The sequence below is a fragment of the Camelus dromedarius genome, chromosome 2 (assembly GCF_036321535.1).
Source record: "Camelus dromedarius isolate mCamDro1 chromosome 2, mCamDro1.pat, whole genome shotgun sequence".
Lineage (NCBI taxonomy): Eukaryota > Metazoa > Chordata > Mammalia > Artiodactyla > Camelidae > Camelus > Camelus dromedarius.
The window spans coordinates 71,859,208-71,874,192 of record NC_087437.1 but is presented as its reverse complement, the minus strand read 5'-3'; the positions used below and the strand labels follow the sequence as shown (position 1 = coordinate 71,874,192).

Genomic DNA, 14,985 nt, shown 5'->3' with positions numbered 1-14,985 from the left:
CTCTGCAAGTCTGATCAGGCCGGTCCTCTGGGCCCTTAGTGGGGTGAAGGTGTTTTGCCCAGCAGATACTTTTCCTGGTCAGGAGAAGTGGCAGCTTGTGCAGAAAAAATACCCTGGGGAAGGAAGAAGCAACTTTGACAGACAGGTAACTGACAGGAGATGGTACCTTCCAGGCAAATACTTGCCAGGCAGCCAGCAGAAAGAATTCTGCAGGCCATTACCTGCAGAGCGAAACCAGCCTCTCCCTGCTGCCTGCGGGGAACGTGGAGATTTGGCTGCAAAGAGCATGTAGTTGCCCTCAGTTCCTTGTTTTTCTTTAACAAACGTGGAAAGCTTGAAGCCAGGATGTTCTGGGCTTTGGTTGGGATGTGGGAGGTGGTACGCAGGACACCTGGGTTTAAGATATAGTTAGGTGACCAACCAGTTGAGTCACCAAGAAGAAATCACGGAGACTCTGAGCGTTTATCTCGCTGTTCTTGCAAGCTGACTTCTCTGGACACCATGTGGACGCAGACAGGTGGCCCAGGGGAACACTTTTGATTAATAATGTTCCTGCTCACCTCCAAAGCCCAAGGCCTCTGGCATCTGTGCTCTCCCAGGTGAGTGAGGAGTTACGACATTCTAGGGAACTGACCAGAGGTCAGAGTCTGGGCACAAGGGGTGCCTCTGCTTCTGTGGTTGTGTTTGTTTTCTAAAGGCAGGGGCCTGGACTGGAGGCAGTTCAGGTCCATGGCCAGAACCTTTCTGGATCTCTCCACATAAGCTGCTTTTTTCCCTCTCTTGTGGGAAAAGGCAGTGAGGGTGTCAGGTTCTGGCAGGAGTTGGGAGAAGAAAAGATCTCATGCTAAGAGGATCCTAGTTAACATTCTTCCAGAGAGAGGAAGGAACAAAGGAGTCTGGGGAGTGTCTGGGGGATCCCATCTGAGAGAACAGAAGTCTGGAGTGAACCTTACTAGAAAAGGGGGTGAAGTGTTAGAGGAAGATGGTTGCTGCAGGAGGGAGCAGTGTTTCTAGGGCCACTTCAGGCCTGAGATTGTAAAGCCTCCTCATTAAGAGCAGGCTTTGGAAACAGACAGGCCTGGGTTTGAACATAGGCTTGCCAGTTGCCAGGGGTATAACCCCAGGCTAGTCACCTAAATTCTGATACCCCTGTATCTTAGTGTTGTTGCAAAGAGGAAGCAGGATACTGCGTATAAAATACATGAAATGCGTTATGGACATTGAGTAGAAGGTGGCTGTTATTAGGCAAGGAAAGAAAGGGAAAAAGGAACAGACTGAGTAGGTAGAAGCTGTACCTGCACAAGGCTTTATAGAGATAAAGAAATGAGAAGATGGGGAGAGAGAGGAGCCCACAGCAGGGCAAGGCCCTGCCCCAGGTGCACCTTAGGTACCAGTCCTCAGGCCTGGTCACTGCGAAGGCAATTCTCACCCAGCCTTCTCCTCCGCTTCTTCCCTGATTCAACTTTCTACCAGTTACCAAACCAGGGAGTCATCTTTGACTCTGTTCTTTCTCCCCTATTCCATTTTAAATTGGCAAATGCTATAGGCTTTACTTTTTGGAGGAGGGGAGGCAGTTAAGTTTATGTTTGTTCGTTCGTTTGTTTGTTTGTTTGTTTTAATGATACCGGGGATGGGACCCCAGACCTTGTGCATGCTAAGCACGCACTCCAACGCTAAGCTATACCCTCCCCTCTTAGGCTTTACTTTTAAGATGTATCCAGAATCCCTCTTCTTCCATCAGCATTTCTTACCTGGACTATGGCAGTAGCTTCTTACATGTTCTCCCAGCCCCACCCATCCCTGACCTCCCTGCCTTGTCTGCTTTTCGTAGACAAGTCAGTGTTAGCTTCCAAAAGAGAAACCAGAAGCGATCATTCCCCTGCTCAGAACTCCCCATGGCATCTGTTTCATTCAGAGAAAACTCCACACTCTGTCAGTGGCCTCCCCTCCCCTCACCCGCTTCCACCCCCACAGTGGCCTCCTGGCTGCTCCTCCAACAAGCAGAACAGCCCCTCTTCTCAGAGGCTTTGCCCTCTGCCTGGAAGGCTCTTCCCCACATCTGCACAGCCCGCTGCCCCACTTCATTCAGGTGTCTGCCTCGGTGGCCACCCTCCCCGGACTGTCCTTGATTACATCACACTCCCATCAACCTAATGTCTTTTTCCTCAACGTTATCACCTCCTGACACATCTCTATGTGTTCATCTGCTATTGTCTGCTTTCCCCTCAGAAGGAAAGATCCATAAGAACCGGGACCTCATTTTGGTCCTCACTGCCTTCCCGGTACCTAGAGTAGAATCTGGTGTGTAATTGGTGCTCAGTTTTGTTTTTTTTTTTTTAACTAGTCTACAGGCCTCTCCTGAATCTCAGAAGGGCTATAAAAAGAGTTTCAAACAAAATGAAATAACTACCTATAGATTTATAGAAGAAAAATGCATTCTAAGTATATGTATACAGGGAGAGAAAGGTGTGGAGAATTCTAATACTAGTAGAGGGCCTATTTTAGAAAAGCCAGAAAGCAGTGTGCTAGGCCACAGCAGAAGGAGCCCAGGTCTTCCATCTTCCTCAAGGTGACTGACCTCAGGAATGTCCCTAAGTGTGTCAGCTGTTCCCTCTGTAAGAGGAAGGTGAGAATAGACACCTCTCAGGCCCTTCCACATTACTCGAGAAGAATTTACTGTACACGGACTTTAGGCCTGGTGCCGTGCTAAGCCTGGCTTGGAGCTGCAGAGAAGCCCAGGGCATCCTCACTCCACCAAGGGATAATAGTCTAGTCATTCACCTACAATTTCCTAAGTGTGCCTGGACCGTCCACGGTACTGCTCCCTTCCGTTTGCAGAGTTGAACTGGAGTTCTGTTGAATCTGGGACATGAGAAACATGGGATGAATCTGAGAATAGTTCAGTTCCCCACATGCATGGGGGCCGGGAGGGGTCAGGCCCCATGCTAGGCACACAGGCGACAGAAATGGTTTCTGCGTTTGGAGAGCTGACAGCCTTGGAAGTTCAAGGAATAGCGTTTGGATGCCTGCCCAGAGGGCGATAGATCTGACTTCAAATTGCATCTCAATCATCTCTGACTTGGTTCTAGACTTAGAAGCTAAGGAAGAATAAAAATAGGAACAAATATCCCAAGAGGTCTTGTGCTGACAACAAACATGCCTGAGAAATTACACTCCCAAGATCCCTAGACCCAACATCTGCAGCATCTCGGGGGGCTGGGGAACGGCCCAAGCTGCCTCCTCCGGGTGTTTTTTAACTTAAAAAAAAATTAATGGCCTTTTTAAAAAGCAATTGTAGGTTTATAGAAAAAAATTAAGTGAAAATTATAGGGAGTTGCCACATAGCCCTCAACCCCCCCCCCCCGTTTCCCCTATTACTAACATCTTATGCTGGTGTAGTACATTTGCTACAGTTGGTGAGTCAGTGCTGACACATTGTTATTAATTAAAGTCCACAGTTTACATTAAGACTCACTTTTTGCATTATACAGTCTATGGTTTTGACAAATGCATAATGACACATATCCACCATTATTATTATATCAGAATTATAGCTTCACTGCCTAAAAATTCTTGGTACTCCACCTTTTTGGCCCTCCTTCCTTCCCTCGCCCAATCCCTGGCAACCTCAGCTCTTTTATTGTCTTTGTAGCTTTGTCTTTTCCGGAATGTCATATAGTTGGCATCACACAGTGTATGGTCTTTCCAGGTTGGCTTTTTTCACTTAGCAATCTCCTCCAATTTTAAACCTGGCCTTCTCCCCCTCCCCCTCCCATACACACATCCAGCTGGGGTGCAATGCGCTGGCAAAGGAGGAGCCCCCAGCCAGTGCTGAGACCCACCTGACCAGAGCCCACGGGTCTGCAGTGCTATTCCTTTGTCGCCATCCACTGAACATGCCCGGCCCTGGTGCTACTGGAGTTCAGCCCAGACTGGTAAACTGTCAGTTGCTGCCTGTGTTTTGGTTCCACATCTGGAAGTACCAGCTGTGCAGACCTTCCCATCCCATTCTTAAGTGGAGAGACAGGAGGAGCACTGGGCTGTTTGCCTTCCTCCTTGGTAGTTTGTTTTACTTGCTCTGGAGCTTCGAACTAGCGGTGGGGAAGTGAGCCTCCGGGGCAGGCAGCATCCTTCACACCACATCCGGCAGTGGCCACAGCTCCCTCAGCCTCTGAAGTCGCTGTCTCAGCTCCACCTGGGCTCCAGGGTGTCTGTGCTGAGCCCAGAGTGACTGAGCGCTGGGGCTTGTTTTGTGGTCATTGAGGAGGAAGAGTGATCGGGCGCAAAGAGCACGGGAAACGTTTTCCCTGTCAAGAGGTGCTTATTTCTCCCGGCAGCCTTGCAGATGAGGATTCCTTGGGAGTGTGGTGGCAGGAACTCCAATATTCAGGGCACTAACCAGTCACTAGACAGAGAGGCTCTCAGGGGCTGGGTGATGATTGTGGATTTTGTAACAGGAGCAGAAGGAGGAGCTCCTCCACCCTCACTCCAGCTCTGGACCACGGTTAGGGTAAAGTGCATGCGAGTGGGGGTCATGTGAACCATCTGGTTGAGTCAGGCTGAAGAGGAGAGGGGGTGTACTAGGTAGAAAGAGTGCCAACCCCAGGGGAAGGGACTGAGATTTAGACCCAGCTCCCCTTGCTTCCTGTGTGGAATAAACACAGAGCTGAGGCCAGCTGGTACCTTCTCACTCTGAAGGACACTCGGCAGGTGCATCAGTTAGTAAGAAGGAGGAAGAGGATTCTTTGGCCTCCTTGAAAAGCCAGCTTTCAGACTGTAGAAATTTGATTCCGATGATCCAAATCCTTCCCGCCTCCTCCTCTGGTTTGCTCTCCTTGCCTCGCCCAGCCTCCGATCTGTAGCCTGACCAGGGACTCACTGAGAGCTCTGGGCTGCCGTTCAGTGCTTCTTCCTACTTGTACCTACGTGTGTAAGTGGAAACTAATAGTCCCTGCCCCAGGTTTGTCACCAAGACTGAGCACTAATGCAGTGGAGTGTTTAAAGCACCTTAAACTCTTCAGAGAAGTACTCTCTGCAGGCAAGCTGTCCTTGCTTTTGTTGTTAGGAATTGGGGCTGAACCTTCCCGTCCCTCAAGACTGCAGGTCTAACTCCAGAGTCTGGAAGGCTGTGACTGATTACTGACCGTCACTGCATGGGAAGCCTTGGTCCTCACCTCAGTTTGCTTGGGGAAGCCGAGGATAGAGAGCTGCTAAACACGCGAGGGTGAGACCCATGTTCCCTGCCAAATCCATCCTTCACTCCTGAGTGCCCCTCCTCACATTCCTTCCCCCCCGGAGGCAGTGAGTCCTGAAGAAGACTCCCAGACCGGCTTCTGCAGGTGCATGCCTGCAGCGTGTGCCTAGGAGCAGGAGCCACATTTGTTAATCCAAAAGAAAATATGTGATCTGACAAACCATTTGGGATTTTTTTCCTCTCCTGATTTTTTTGGGGGGGGGGGATCTTAGAAACACTGAGTTTATAAACATCTTGTAATGTACTAAAAAAACAAAAAAAAACTTTAGTGTAAGGAATGGTATTCTGTACAGTGGGGGCCATGCCAGGACCTCCCAATGGTGTGGTCGCCTGTTAGAGCGGAGTGGGCAGAGAGGCACGTTGTGAGCATCCCGGGGGATGGGGTGGAGCACCGGTAAGTGTTGGTGGAAGGAGGTCTCCAGTGCAGTCTGGGTCTTCTCTAGAACTTCCCCTCCAGAACAATCTGTAGAAACCGGAGCAGGGTCCCAGTTTTACCCACCACCCCTCTTCCCCACTCTCTAGAAAAACGCAGCCTCCATGGAAGTGGAACAGGGAGGCTCCTGAACAACTGTTAAGCTCTACAGCTTTCAAAGCCCACAAGTAACGAGGACCAGCTACCCAGTTGTGATGGAATGTTAGGCAGGCAAAGCTAATTTTCCCCACATAAGGAAACTAACCACAAGGCCAGCGCTAGCACCTGTGGTCTAGTTGGGGGAAAAGCAGTGAGACCTTGTTTCTTTTAATCTCAGCCAAGAAGAGGTGTGTTACCCTTTCCCAGGCCAGGGGGTTCTGACCTGTCTCCCACCCACTGAAACTCGCTGCAGCCTGCCTCTCTTGGGTCACTTGAGGTGTTTCTCGTTATCCATATGCACAGCAATAAACCTTGCCGAGAACGGTGCTGTTTGTGCCTCTGTAGGCATTTTTCACGTGGACCTAAAGATGTTCGTAACCATTCAGGGGTGGCCTTTCAGTTGATCAGCCGGCAGATCATTGAGCACTATGCCTGCTGCCCTCAGAACATGTGTAATCCAGATTCTGGATATTTCCCAGATCTAAGCCAAAGGTCATTTCACTTTGAACTACATTATCTACCTTCTCTCATTGGAAGAGCTCTTGGCTCAGAGGAGGTGCTTGGTGTCACCATTATCATCATGATGATTATCACTGGCTTGAGATAAGCTGCTGATTTATAATTCCTTCCCAAGAGCCCATATTCTTGGAGAACTTGGCTGTTTACAGAGTTTTGTCAATTACGGTATGTTTGAGAATTTTATAGGTAGAGGAATGGAAGTCCAGAGAAAAGTGATGTATGGTCTTTTACTCGGACCTAGGGCTTGTGCCCTTGGTTGGTTCTGCCATCAGGGAAACAGCCAGCCAAAGGTGGGAACCTGCCATCTGTGAGATGTGCTCCAGGTTCTGGGGAAGGCCCACCCTGGGCAGGGAGGACCCAGGAAGGAGGCAGTGGGCATGGAGGGCTGCCAGTTGTCTCTGGGTTCCTGAGCCAGAGGACCAAGGAGATCTGCTCCTCAGGGCCTCCTCTGCTTATGACCAACAGAACCCTTTCAGGGGTGGGGCTGCCTCTTTGGCCTAACACTGAGGAGGCTTTGCAGGTTAAAGAGTGGGTGTACTGCTCTATGTTACCAGAACCTGAGCACTCGTGGCAATCTGCCCAACAGTGCTGTTTTTGGCTTAACTGAGATGATACGATGGCGGGGGGGTGGTGTCCTGGAACCTTGGTGCAGGATTGAGTAGGTTTGGAAGGATCTTGCTCTAGTGATCCTATTGAAAAAGTAAGTATTATTCATCTATCTAAAACCTCAAATACACAGAAGCAGAAAAAAGAGTATCCTGACCCTATGTGCCCATCACCCAGATTCAACAATGATCAAGACAAACGAGAGAGCTTTTAAACTACTACATTGTTTTCATTATTTTGTGTGCAGATGGGACAAGGATGGATGCCACAAGGTTACCCTTTCCAAAAGAGGTGTGTCATCCAGCCTTCCCATGCCCTCATCGCTGTGGCGTGGACAAGAGAGGACAGCCCAGGGCACTCAGGTTTGATCGTCAGTTGCTCTAGCAGTTCTCTGAGATGTTTCTGTGTGTCTTCTTTACCAGATGCAGAGCTCCCAGGGAAAGCTTGTGTTGCCAAAGAAAGAGGTTCTTGCCTCGCACAGGAATTCAAGAGCAAGGCATAGTAAAGTGAAGGCAAGTTTGTTTAGAGACACACACACTCCATAGACAGAGTGCCGTTTGTCTCACTCAGAAGGGGGAGCGGCTTAGGAGATACACACTCCGTAAGCAGGATGCGGGCCATCACAGAAAGGTGAGAGGGAGAGAGGCCAAGAGGTCTAGGGATGTTTAGTTTAAAGGTAGATACACACTCCATAGACAGAGTGAGGGCTGTCTCAGAAGGCAAGAGAGAGAGCAACCACAAGGTGCAGGATTGTTAGTTTTTATGGGGTCGGTAATTTCATATGCTAATAAGTAGGAGGATTATTCCAACTATTTTGGGGAAGGGGTGGAGATTTCCAGAAATCAAGCACCTGCCCACTTTCTGACCTTTTACAGTCAGCAGCTGCCATGGTGCCTGTGTGTGTGCCATGAGGCTCCAGGTCTACAGGATGTTGAATCTTCCAGCATATTGGTTCTAACTAGTTTGTCCTGTCCTCAATTGCTCTGTCATTTCTCAGTGCTTGTTCCCTGCCCTCTTCCCTCCTGTCTCACTTGAACTCTATTTTTGGATCCACAGAGCCTAATATTAAATAGGTGCTCAATGAGTATTTACTGACTTGTATGGCAAGGGATTGTATGAGTCAGGATGTGTTCCATCTGGACAGGTGTAAGTAATGTGAGTACTTAGTTTATCATTTGGGGAGGAAAGGGGGCAGTAGATGTGGTTTAGAGTTGAGTAAGGGGCCATTTTCTGAACCTGGGGGATCCTGAATGAGTGAAGGGTTAGGTGTGATCATTCTGCTGTTCAGGGGCTCCTGGTTTTGCTGAGAAGGAAGAAGTCATCAGCAAGACATGACGGGAGAGGGCTGGATCAGAACCGCTCTTTGCCTGGCCCCCGGATTGAGGCATCTGCGGACCCTGGTGTGGTAGAACAGGAGTGTTAATGGCAGCTCCAGCTCCAGACTCGTTTTTCTGGGTGGCCACAAGCAGCCTGCAAGCTGCCTGCACCACCAGGGCCCATGTGTCATTCCAAGCACTATTTTATTCATTCTGCAGTTGGCGAGGAACGGGCTCCTCCAAGCATGGGGAACAGAGCCTGCTTCCAGCCTTTGGAGTGCTGGGCAGTTTGGCTGCTCTGTGGCTCCAGGGCAGGGGTGGGATGGATGAAATGGGTATTGGAGGACCAGGAGGGGGAGATGCTGCAAAAGCTTCTCCTCAGGTCTGACCCTGAATGAAGCCAGCAGGGGCCTCAGGTGGGGTGTGCCCAGGCCCACACAGACCCCAAGGAAGTCTCCAGGCCCTGACTTTCATCAGCGACACGCCCCTCCCACTCTCTGCCTGGTCTTTTTCAGTTTAAACTTCCAGCCCGGCCCTCCCCTTCCATACACGCATGATGTGTGTGTGAGTGTTTTAATTTTTATTCTTGGCAGAAGTTAAGACACAAAATGGATTTGGAAGGAGATGAAACCAGTTTGGGCATATGCTGGGCAGTGGCAGCTTCATTCCTGGAGTGGGAGGGCTGCAGATGGGGAGGGGCTGGGTGGGACCCAAGTCTCCTCCCCAGCAGGGACCAAACTGAAAATCTACTCCATGGGGAGGGAAAGGCCAGGAGCTCTGCTGAGCTGTTAACCCTTTGGGATGTCAAAAAGCCAGCTCCAGGGGAGCCAAAGCCCTCAGGTGTGATGTGGTGTTAAGTGGATGGGGGACCCCTGGATGGCCAACACCTGTTCCATTTCCTGGTGGTCTGTCAGCCCCTGGAGGCTGTTCTGAATTTGTTCAGGGAATCACTGAGGGCATTTCCAGTTTTGATGTGCAAATGCTAAAATGTACATATGCTTGGAAAACTTCTGGTTTCCTTCTGACCTCCCAAGCCCTGCTCCCGCACCCCCCAGAAGTAGGAGGTGGTAGCCCTGTAGGGGTGACTGTGGCCCAGGGACCTATTTGAGTGTCTTCTTTGCTACAATGGAAGCTGTCTTGGCCCCCAAAGTAGGTGCTTTTTGCAATGGTGGCCTCCTCTTGGGTTTTCATTTCTGTGTGAAGAGGAGAAAACTAGGAATCTGAAAGTCCAGAAAATATTTGGGGAAATCTGAGAGAAATTTTGAGACCATGTTTCATTCGTTAAAATGTATTAAAATATTCAAGTTGTGGGGTAAAAAAAACCTCAGCTTTAAAAATGGCAAGAATTTCTCTAAAAATAATATAGACATCTTTATGCAAAACTTGCAATTCCAACTATGGCGTCCAGTGCAGCTAGGGCGTTTCTGGCAGACCTTCAAAGGACTCCCAGATCCTTGGGGGAAACACCCATTGGTTCCTACCCCTGGCTGCACATGACAGTTTCCAGGAAAGAGTTTTGAAAATGCTGATGCCTTGGCCCCACCGCCAAAGGTTCTAACTGAATTTGCCTGAGGTACTGCCCAGGCGTTGACATGTTTGAATGTCCCCAGGAGATTCTTCTATGCAGCCAGAGTTGGGAACCTCCAATCTAATGCTTACGTGAGAACAGAAGGAAGATAAGAGAGGCCAGATTAAGAAACGGAGGAGTTTTTTTGTTTCTCACTACATGCTGGTGCGTATTACTTGGATCTAGACTCAAAGGGGTGCTGCCAACTTTTGGACAGGATCGAGGGGCTCAGACCTCAGGACTGACTCCGAGTAGGGTGGAGACAAAGCATCTTCAGGAGCTGGGTGCAGAGTGCACTGTGGGACATGCCCAACCAATCCCTCCCGAAACATGCTGGTTGGTGCATGTCTCCAACTCAGACTGATTTGGGTTTTGTCAGTCTTTCTCAGCTTCCTTTTTTGGTGTATCTGCTTGAATCTACTAAGGACACTAAGACCAGCAGGCAAGGGGAGCAGATAGCCCTGGCTTTGAAACCTTTACTTGAGCAAGATGCTTAACCTCACTGAGCCTCAATTGCTGCATCTGTAAAATGGGGATGACAATAGTATATACAGGAAAATGGGGCACCAGAGGATGGTCGTGTGTTCCAGGTCTCTGGTGGGTCCCTGGGATGTGCCCCGCCAAGTGAGGATCCTTGGCTTTGGGCAGGAAAAAATCAAGAGCGAGCCATAGCTGAGTAAAAGTAGATTTATTCAGAGAGATACACACTCCACAGATAGAGCATGGGCCCTCTTAGAAGAAAAGAGAAAGTGACCATGCAGTGTGGGGTTGTTCATTTTTATGGGCTTAGTAACTTCATATGCTACCAAGTGGGAGGATTATTTCCACTACTTTGGGGAAGGGGCTGGGATTCCCAGGAACGGGGCCACCACCCACTTTTTTACCTTTTATGGTTAGCCTCAGAACTGTCATGGCGCCTGTGGGAGTGCCATTTACCATGCTAATATATTATAATGAGCATATAATGAAGCTCAAGGTCTACTGGAAGTGAAGTCTCCCGCCATCTTGGGCCTCAAGGTCTACTGTGAGTCAAATCTTCAGTTGCTATGTCATTCTTTTAATGGTTGTGCCCTGTCCCCTTACCTCGTCTCAATACTACCTCCTTCATGGACTGCTTTAGAGATTAGACAAGGTAATAGATGTGTTGCCGGAGAACAGGTTCTTGCCTCGCACAGGAAAGAATTCAAGAGCAAGGCATGGTAAAGTGAAAGCAAGTTTATTTAGAGAGATACACACTCCACAGGCAGAATGTGGCCATCTCAAAAGGTGAGAGGGAGAGAGACCGAGAGTTGTGAGGGTGTCTAAAGTTAAGGTGAATACACACTCCAGAGACAGAGTGCGGGTCGTTGCAGAAGGCGAGAGAGAGCAACCATGAGGTGCAGAGCTGTTAGTTTTTATGGGCTCCGTCATTTCATATATTAACAAGTGGGAGGATTATTCCAACTACTTTGGGGAAGGGGCAGGGATTTCCAGGAATCAGGCCCCTGTCCATTTTTTGACCTTTTATGGTCAGCCTAGGAACTGTCATGGCGCCCATGGGTGTGCCACAAGGCTCCAGGTCTACTGGAAATTGAATCTACTGCCATCTTGGTTCTAACCAGTTTGTGTCGTATCCTCAATGGCTATGTCGTTCCTTCAGTGCTTGTGCCCTGCCCCCTTCCCTCTTGTCTCAGATGCACATCATCTCACAGAGTAACTCAACAAATGGTCCAATATACTGTTTTATGCCAAGATTGACTATTTCTTCGAATTCTAAATGTTAACTTTAATCTCATACTGTGACAAAACATGGTGTGTTACATTCACTAAATCTGAATGACTTTTAATTATATTTACAAATCAGTTAAAGTAGGAAATTAGTAATTTAGTAGGGAAAAAAAGGCAGTCTTTAAATGTTAATATGCCCAACATGGTAACGTCAGCAAACTAAGTATTTGATGGATATTTTATACAACTTACTAAACAAAGAATTTCAGATTTGTAAAGGTTGTTAAGTATTAAATGCATTTTTATTTTTTCCAAAAGGCTTGTCTACATTATGTGGAAGCAACAGAATCCTGGAATTAGGGGAGGGGTTCTTTACAAGCCAAAGATGTTGACTGTTGAAGGTAAATGCAGGAAACCCCTCAGATGTGATAATGGGGCAGAGACATTTTACAGCCCAAGAGGTTGTTGGGATGTGAGGCCCCCAGGCGTGTGGGAAGATAAAATTTCAGTGATATGATAATATTTGGGGTAGTGTTTTTTTCAAATTTACCTTTTTAATTATAGGAGTGATAATTACAAAACCCACTTTGAATATTTCTGAAGTAGTAAGTATAAAAAATGCAATTGTTAACTGATGTTAACATTTAAATGTCTCGACCTTTTCCTGTGACAACCCAAATAACTATACATGATAGATTCACATGCAATTTTTAAAAAATTACAGACATGGGATGCTGTTTTACAAGTTGCTTTTGGGATATTCTCCAGGAACCTCTTATGCCAACATTTCCCAAAGTGTATTTGATGAAATTTTCCTCACTAATGGTACTCTGAGAAAAAGAGTACTGTGGTCAAGTCGGTCGAAGCCTGTGGTCAAATAAGGCCAGGCCTGTGGTTAAGCGAGTTCAGCCTTCAGTGCATACTCTATCCCCCTCTTGGTGCTTCACAATGCATAATAGCACATTAAAGGCTCTGAAAAGGCCTGCAGCAAAGAACCTAATTAGCTTTTCTTAGCAGAGCAGTTCCCTAAATTTTTTTTTGTAGTGAACATCCTGTATAGGTTTTTAGAAGCACTATTTTAAACATTCCTCACTAACCTTCCCTCCACCTACTCCCCCTCCTCCATCTGCAACCTTGTAGGGTAGGCAGGAAGAAAAAAGTTCATCTGTTCATTTAATCAACAAATACTTACTGCACTCCTATTACATGCCAAACACCGCGATAGGTGCTGGGGCTACAGCAATGAGGCTTCCGGCTTCCCTCCAGCACAGGGATGATGGTATTAGTCACACAGGATGGATTGCACCTGGGACAGCAGAACGTCGGCAGGGATCCTCGCTGCAGCTGTGGAACCAGGAGTAGCTGCTCACATTATCCCCACCCCCTCCGCTCCCCACCCTCCATCACGCCCACACTTTGCTCGGCTATAAATAGTGGTGCCTGACCCAGCTGGCGGGGCGCCATGTTTGTTTACTCCGGGGGTGGCAGCCTTGCACCAAGGCCCGGGCTTCGCAAGTTTGGGAGAACCTACAGCAGTTTGGGTCGTGGGCTTCCAGCAGAGAAAGCAGGGACAGTCAGACGGACTGGAGCATGCTTCACGTTTCCAAACTGGTATTTATTTTAAGTTTTAGGTGGTTTAAAAGAGCTTTCTAATTGAGGAAGATTGGGGGTGGGGGTGGGTGGGGGACTGAATGTGTACATTTGGGGGTCAGAGAGGTGAAGAAAGTGGGTTTGTGTGAGGTCAGGTGGGAAAGAAAGTAAACTCTCATGATTCGAAAGCACACTTACCCGCTGGAGCCGGAAAGCTGGAGCTGCTCACTGTGAGCACATGTGCACATGCACGTGTGTCTGTCGTCGGTCTGTCTGAGACTTAGTGAGTATACATGCCCAGAGCAAGATGCCTGGAAAGCCTGGGTGAGGGGGTCTGGTGCCTGAGAAATTTACCTATTCTTAAACCTTTTGTATTAAAATACTAGGAATAATCTGCAACAAGGATCAGACTAATGAAAATACTCCTATGAGTAACCCTGAAGGGAGTTACTCAGATTTGAAAAGTTGCTGTCATTTATTGAACAAACTGCTTTGTACCAGTCATTCTAGATGATTCGCTAATGTGATCTATTTTTTTCCTTCAACATGACTCTGAGAGATTCTTCTGTCCTGCATCAAAGTGGTTCTTCCTCAGTGTCAGGGTGAGGGTTTCTTGCTTGCAGGAGAGTCTTGGAGAGAAACTGTCCGAGTCACAGTGCAGTCGGATGCCAGCTGAAGAGAGGTTTAATGGTGATACTGGGGGTTGAACCCAGGACCTGTGAAAAGGCCTGTGTTGGAGAACTGCTGTGCTGAGCAGAGCCTGAGTGTGTGTCTGTGCTCCAGTGTGTGCCGTGTTTCTTTTGTCCTGCTTCTGATGCTTTTGCTAGTGGTTCTGGTGCTTTGCCTGTGCTTTGTAAAATCAAGTTTATCTTTGACTCTGATCTTTTCTTGAGGCCACGCTGCATTTTAAGTTGGTGTAGTGGAAAGATACAGTCCAGGTGAACATTGAGGAGCTTCCAAGCTCTTCAAGGGTGGGATACTGCCTGGTCTTCTCTGTGGCCCTGCCACTCCCCCATACACCACGTGGCACCTAGTGGGTGCTCAGTGTGGTTTTGCTGAACTGACCTGACTTCTGCCCTGAGCCATCCCCAGGGACTTGTATCTCTCATCAGGAGTGACTTTGGGGTTGCCAGCTGCTTTATCTGCTCTGCTCACCATGAACACTAAGCAGAAAACCTTGTCTCTCCTACTCTCCCACTGAGCCAAATCCTGTTATTCTTCTGGATGGTTTGGGGAAAGTGCCTTTTCTGTGGTTCTGTGTGTATTGCAGACTGAGCGTTGGTTGCTCCCTGGTGTATTTCCTGGGGTAATATGTCCTATTCCTCTCAGGGCTCCATCGCTTTCAGCGGGCACCTTCCGGTGTTCCAGCCTTCTTCCCCTGAGCCTGCTTAGGACAGCAAAGTTTGTGTTCACACACGGCTCCACATGGCTCACTTGCAAAAGTCCTTCATCCTAGGAGAAGCGGACTTCAAGCTGTTAAGATCTGCCTTAAGTGCTGTTCAGTTCCTGGGACTGGTGTGTTTATATACTTTGTGCTGTCTACCCGAGCTCTAATTAATTCCTTTTACCTTGGATCTTTTGTCAGCTATGAGCGCCAGAAGCCTTGGGAGTGGATGCTCCTGTTTCCTCTCCAGCCACTATGTTACCATTTTCCTTTATTGTTTACTTGTGTGGCTAGAGCCCTGGCCATAGGCTGTAATTAGAAACCAGTAGGTGCAAAAAGAGCAGGTGGTTTGTTGTGGCTTTGTGCATTCACTGATGAGGTCGAGGTGAACTCGATCTGGAGCTGCAAGTGGAGAGTCAGAAAGGGGTTGGGGCTGTGTTTTCCTTTCTGTAAACACATCTCCAGAACTTC

At 48.3% G+C, this 14,985-nt stretch overlaps 1 protein-coding gene across 7 annotated transcripts in view; it reads left to right on the top strand.

Annotated features, from left to right (window-relative positions):
* BOC (BOC cell adhesion associated, oncogene regulated) overlaps positions 1 to 14,985 on the top strand; it is a 133,347-nt gene that overhangs the window by 72,775 nt on the left and 45,587 nt on the right. The window contains exon 1 of one of the 7 annotated variants that reach the window (XM_064495281.1): positions 12,984 to 13,151. The exons of the other annotated variants lie outside the window; for them this stretch is intronic. The gene's annotated coding sequence lies outside the window, so the exon portion shown is untranslated. Of the gene's footprint in view, positions 1 to 12,983; positions 13,152 to 14,985 lie in introns of those variants that run through there. 7 annotated transcript variants of the gene reach the window in all.